Source organism: Asparagus officinalis, chromosome 10, assembly GCF_001876935.1.
Source record: "Asparagus officinalis chromosome 10, Aspof.V1, whole genome shotgun sequence".
NCBI classification, from domain to species: Eukaryota; Viridiplantae; Streptophyta; class Magnoliopsida; order Asparagales; family Asparagaceae; genus Asparagus; species Asparagus officinalis.
The window spans coordinates 29940085-29947023 of NC_033803.1; the positions used below are offsets into that span (position 1 = coordinate 29940085).

The 6939-nt window shown below is 38.6% G+C and overlaps 1 pseudogene; it reads left to right on the forward strand.

Moving 5' to 3' along the window:
• LOC109826592 lies at nt 700-5675 on the forward strand (annotated as a pseudogene).

Genomic DNA, 6939 nt, shown 5'->3' on the forward strand with positions numbered 1-6939 from the left:
TTTCTGTCTAGTTTGATTCAACCTAGGTAGAAATTTTCCCATCTAGGTTGTTTCGTCTAGATTGGTCATTTTTCTACTAGTGAATGATTTTGGGTACCACGAAAGAAATTTTAATTTTCATACGATTGCGACAAAAATAGAAATCTTATACAAAGTGCCACGGAGTCGTGATTTACATCAATATTTTATTAAATAATAGTATAAATGACATAAATGCCTATTATGATAAAATTTTAGAGGAGGTGAGTGGGAGGGTATTTGGAGGGAACTATAACTTTTTTATAGCTATTTTGAGCGAGTTAACAAAGTTTTAGAGAGAAATGAGGTACTTTGTCGGTATGAGAAAATATAATATCAGATGAAAAATCATGATATTATAAGGATACAACATATTATTTAACCTGATATAGATGAAAAATCATGATTGGTGGCAATTTGTTGTGGATTCATATTTTCAGGATGGTTCCATAAAAAAGAACTTACGTTGATTTTTAGAAAAACCACCATATTTCGTGGTGATCGCGTTTAAAACCCCTTATTTAATTAATTATCTTACTAGGCCACAGTCAAGCCCATAACGAAATCCAGCCCCGAAATAATCTAGCCCAAGACCCGAAGTCCTCGCCTTTACAAATTTCCCTCTCAAAACCCTAACCCTAGCGTCCCCCATTTTCCTCATCCGCCGCCGCTGCAGCCAGGATGGGTCGAGTGATCCGAACCCAGCGTAAGGGAGCAGGCTCAGTCTTGAAGTCCTACAACCACCACCGCAAGGGTCCGACCTACTTTCGCAGCCTCGACTTTGGCGAGCGCAACAGCTACCTCAACAGCATCGTCACCGACATTGTCCATGACCCCGGCCACGGGGCCCCATTCTCGCATGTGATGTTTCAGCACCTGTTCAGGTACAAGAACCAGAAGGAGCTCTTCGTCTCTGCTGAGGGGATGTACATGGGCCAGCTCGTGTACTGCAAGGCGAACCTGACGGTCAGCATTATGGTTCCACTGTGGTTGATCCCCGAGGGGGCGGTGGTCTACAACGTGGAGCACCATGTTGGCGACCGGGGGATGGGTGATGGCAAGGGCTTCGAGGGACTACGCGATCATCATCAGACACAATCCTAATAACGGGACCTCGAGGTACGACCTCCTCCTTGTGATCTAACAAAAATAGAAGTGTTAAAAAAAGAATCGACCGATGATACAAATTTATTAGTAGGAAAGGCCATGACTTTTGGCTGCTTCAATTGTAGGCTAAAAATTTTGGATAATGGGGTGTTTGTTTCATTTTTTGGGATGTAGGCTAGATTTCAAGTTTTGGGATGTAAAAAGGGGTTTTTTTTTTTTGAGTTTTGGTATTCCATAAACCTTGTTTGTTTCAAAATTAGTTTTGGGATATTGAATCCCTAAATTATAAAAAGGTAATAAATTTTAGGATTTGTGAAATCCTCTTTTTGAGCTGGGATGTAGGGTGGATCTCTGACGAAAACCCGCCAGCTCATTCTCACTTCCAAAAATCAAAATCCCCCCATTCTGATCACCGTTTCGGTTCTTCTCCCTCCTCTTTTACCCGCATCCTCTATTTCCCACTACCATATTTTACCTGCCGCCTCCTCTTCCTACTCATGTTCATACATGCCGCCTCCTCTTCTTGTCTCCTGTTGTTACCCGCCGCCTCCTCACTTTGTTACTCCAGTCATCGCTTTCCTCGTGGCCCTCCTCTTTTACCCGCTGCCTCCTCCATTGCCCCCTTCTCTTTTACCCGTCGTCTCCTCCATCCCCCCCTCCTTTTTTACTCGCTGCCTCCTCCATTTTAGTTCTATCTTTGGTAAAGAACGAGTATTTGGATGACAAAACTGAGATTTGGGCGAAATTAATTTGGGGATTTCTGTCGATTCTGGATTCTAGGGTTTCAGGCGATTCGCTCAAATCCCGCATGTATAGATCTCACACCCTCTCTCTCTAAATATCTTTTTTATTTGTGTTAGGATTTTGTAATTATGATTTGGGTAGATTTAGGTAGATTTGGACGGCAAATCAACTTTTTAGGACTATCTGACATCGATGAGTGCTTTTCTCATTTTTCTTTTGAACTATGTTTATTTCAAACTTATGATAAACTTGGGTTGTTATATTTTATTGTGATGAACAAACATGTTTCAATGGTGGTGTTTTATGTTAACTGTCATGTGTCTTTTGGTTGTGGATTTAAAAGATGATCTATATGCTCTATAATATGTATTGGTTCATTTCTCATTGTGGATGGCCCTTCTGTATGGAAATGTTTCACAGTCATGCATTTAATGCATATACTTTATTGCTTTGGCTCTTAAGTGTGGACCTTATATATATCACATTTTTATCACTCATTTCTTTTTGACAGGGGGATTGTATTTTCTATACAGATTTTTATTATTCTAACCTATGCATCAATGCAGGGGGAGCTTTGCTCCATTGTAGTATATTTCCCATTTTGATGTTTCCAAAAGGGGGAGAAATGGTTTGGTTTGTAGTTTATTTATGAGTTTGTATTTTCATTTCATATATATTTTATAAATTGTTTGTCCTCATCAAAAAATGGGAGATTGTTAGGACTCTGGTTTTTGAGCCTACACTCTTCTCTTGTTTTGGTGATTTTACAAACAATTTATAGCTAACTTGTTTCTTAGTGATTGTAGTTTGTTACATGTTCATATAAAAGAATTAATGATTCAAGATCAAGCTATGTTCGCAATCACTTAGGTATATTAGTTATTTTATAACGTATATTGCGTGAATATATTTTAAGCTCAATATATATACACACACACATTTTTTATTTCTCTTACAAAATGAGTTTATTTGTTAAAACAATGCAATATTGGTTTATTGCTCTTGTTTATATTACTTTCATTCTTTATAATATATATAAAAACATTTCATGAAGTTTTAACATATTTCTACTTGTCAAATTTCATTTTTAAGTTTCATGTAAAACACGTATTATGTACACTTTGAAAAAATGATGACTTTTTACAAATAAAAAATGCAATTCCAAAATTTCCTTTTCAAACATGTATATTTTTATGTTTATAAAGTTTCCTTAAAGTTTCACAATTTTTGGATAACGTTCATTATTTTTTACATGTGCTCAAAGTCCATTTTCAAACCCACTGTTTTCATATATTAGTTTTTGGTCGACCGCGTGTGTCGTTACGGTCGACCGCAAATTATCTAGAGACCAACTCTGGTTTTTTAGCTATCCACGGTCGATCGGAGTGGTTGTGGCAGTTGACCGAAATTGTCCAGAGACCCAGTTGTGTTTTTCAGCCTTTTGTGGTCGACCGGCCATAGCGCTGCGGTCGACCGCTAAAGTAACTGTTACACAGTAACGACTTGTTTCTAGTTTTGTCTTATTATGAGTTTTTGGTCATTTTCTTTATATTTTTACTGTTGTATTGGGTTGTTATAAATACCCTACTGCATTCAACACTCCTACTAACCAAGAAAATTGTCTTAACAAGTTTTACAAGTGTTTAAGAGGTGTTTTAGCCTTGTTTTAAGTTTTGTTTCAAAAGAGAAGTTTTTCACAAGGAGGGGGCTCTTAATTTCAATTGAGGAATTCTTCATCATCATCATTTCTATAGCTGCTTGTGTTTATAGAGAAGATTTCTAACTCTTTTATCTAGCTTATTTATTATTTGATTTTCATATTCATATCTTAGCTAGTTCTATTTGAGTTAGAATTTTATTGTTCTTATTTATCACTCACACCTCAATGAGCTTTTAATATTATTCATACAATATATTCTTGGGTAGTGGTGAGTGACTTAGTGAGAGTGAGCTTCATAGTGTTCTCATTCATTGGTGGAGAACAAATCATTGTACTTGAGCTTCATTTGTGAGAATCACTTTGTAATACACATTTACACTGAGAGGAGTGTGTGGGGAGGAGTAGTCGATACCAAGAGGAGGGCGTCGGTAGTAAATCCTAGTGAGAGGTAGTAAAGCCGAACACTTGAGGGAGGCGATACGTGAGGACAACCACTTGAGGTTGTAGTTTGTGTATGTTCATTATGAGTGTCTTGTAGAGTTTCCAATGAACTAGAAAACCGAGTGTGTAGAGAAGTTCCGGCTTCCAAACTGGATGTGTTGTGATAGTGGATTCTCTCTAGGAGTGGGGAGCAGAGACGTAGGATGGAAGGTCCAAACTCCGTGATCATATTATTGTGTTTGAGTTTGCTTTGTGTATATTTATTTTGTGCTTGCATTTTACATTCTTGCTCATAACTCACTCTTTTGCAAGAATTAATTAATCAAGAAAATTTTTGATTGGCATAAAATCAGAATTAGATTAGCTTTGACCATATTCACCCTCCTAGGGTCTAACAAATCCTCCTCAAGATCTAGGGTTTTTTTGTGGGTTCTTCAATTCAAGACTTAGTCTCTTCTTCTTCTTTGTTTCTTGGCATTGGGTTCAAGCTTCTTCTTCTCTTGGGTAAGCTTCTCTCCATAGCCTCTGCGTTGTGTATTTGATTTTGATTCAAAAGCTCATGGGTTTTAATTCAAGAGTTTATGAGTTTGTATGCAAAGATTAAAACTTTAATCTCATAACTTGAATATGGCCAAATTTGAACTTGGGTATGAGGGATATGATGTTTGGCCGAAATTGAGTGTTGTGGGTTTGTGCTCATGGCCAAATTTTGGACATGAGGTTATGAGGTGATGGCCGAAATTTAAATTTGAGGGTAATGAGGTTGATGGCCAAAATTTTGAGCTTGAGAATGATGGGTATCTCCTCAATCATGGCCAAAATTGAGCTTTGGGCTTTTGAGGTATTTTGATCAAAATTGGTTGTGAGGGGTTTTGGATGAGAATTGAACTTGTCACTTGCATGTATGTATCACGTAGGTTTAATTAGACTTTAACCAAAAAATCCTATTTTGTTTGTAGGATTTCGGCTAAAGTTCATAATTTTTCTTTTAATTACGAGCTTTTATGTTGATTCGATACCTCACACTTGAATTTATTTTGACATGTTGGTTTTCATTGCAGATTAGCAATGTCTCCGAGGAGGCCACATATACAGAGGAGTCGATCGGCTTCTCAGCATGTTGAGAAAGAGGCCCCCCGCAGATTCATCATTCGAGAGTGAGCTTTTATCCCTTTTATAAATTCAAAATTAATATTCTGAATATTGCATCATCGTTTGTCTCCTTTGTGAGGCATTCGGGAATAGCTGATATCCTCTTTTTTCGGGGATTGACGTTTTTTAAAAGATGTGTTTTTGTTTCATCAAAACACATCCTAAGGCAAAAAGGAGTGATATCACGCTATATTACACTCTATAGGGCATGGTATATTATCATGTTATTTATGCGACAATGTACATGTCCTTTACGTGTGAAATAGTTCAAATCGTCTCGCCAATTTACAAGGTTGTGACTCTATCTCGCGGATTTGTATGATGAGTTCAATTTCTTCTATTGCCTTAGAAATATTTTCCTGACTTCGTTTTATTTGTTTCAGTTGAATTCCCCTCGGATGTGTTCTCGTCTTATGTGGCAAGTGGTGGTAGTAGTGGGACTTATACTTCTGCTGATGATACACCGTTCGTCATTGTTGCTTCTCAATTTAATCTAGATGGGCCTGAGGAAGTTCCTCGGCTTATGCGAGATGGAGATCGTCGTACACTATGATGGTTGATTACCGACTCCCCACTTACTAAGGATCTAGCTCCACTCAGGCTTTGAGGAAGCCTGATTACATGTTTGAAGATCATGTTGAAGACCCGACCATGTTGACCCTTGAGGACGAACATTGGTTGAATGAAGATGGCAAGAGTTTGCTATATCTTCCCCCGACCCCTCGCCAATACACACTTGCATGTTTAAATAACCATGTCGTGAAGCAGGTAATGTCTTGACGTTTGACAAATGATCATGAGCGAGTCCACTATGGGTTCATTACTCATCAGAAGACCCCGGGTTCTAGTGACAGAAATTCTATTTGTGGACTCTGTCTTGGTCTTCTGGGACAAGATGCGGCACAACCGAATGAGCTACTGATAATTGCCAACACTGTGAGGAATCACCTTACAAGACTACAGAGGAAATTTTATGTGCTAGGATATAGGTATCATGGATGGGTTCACTCATCGGTGAAGAAGTAGTGGACCCACATGACGAGTTACATTCTTAGGCACTGGGGTGATGAGCTGAAGAATAACGGATTACACACACAGAAATGTGCTAGCATGTACGAATTGTAGATTAGCTTGTACCATTTTTTGGCATTGTTTGAGCTTATAACCCCAATACCAACACCTTTTTGACTCTCCATGGAGAGTTAGGGTTGGCTCTTCATGAGACGCAGAAGGTTTCTAGACTTCTGATGGGTGATCTTTCATATCAATAGTACTTTCCTCCTATCCGACAGCTGAATCAACTAAAGAAAGCCTCTCCTGACATTTATGACAAGTTGTGTGATCTTACATGTCATTATCATACAACTTTAGCCGACGTAGGTGTCCTGGTGAAGAAGAAATCCCTATAGCTAAGCTTGAAGCAATTCACTGACTATTTGTTCAAGCATCTAGAGCATGGTTCCAGTGAGATGGTCTGCGATTTAGATCTTTGACTCCCTTAGAGATCAATAACCTGATCGAGAAGATTGGTACTTAATCATATACTATTCCTACTACCGAGGGCAAGTTTCTAGCGGGGACTAAGTTTTGGACGTTCCTATGGCATGCACAGAAGCGAATTCGGGTCATGACTCTTGTTGCAGGATATACCGTCATTTGGCTAAAGAAGTGCATCATACCGTACTAGTTCTATGACACCTTACAGATAGAGGTTATCTTCCCTGCCATCCATCTTGTTATGGGAGGGACCTTTCCTTACTTCTGGTGATGGTCGCTAATATACACAGTGGGCTGCCATCCATCTTGTTATGGGAGGG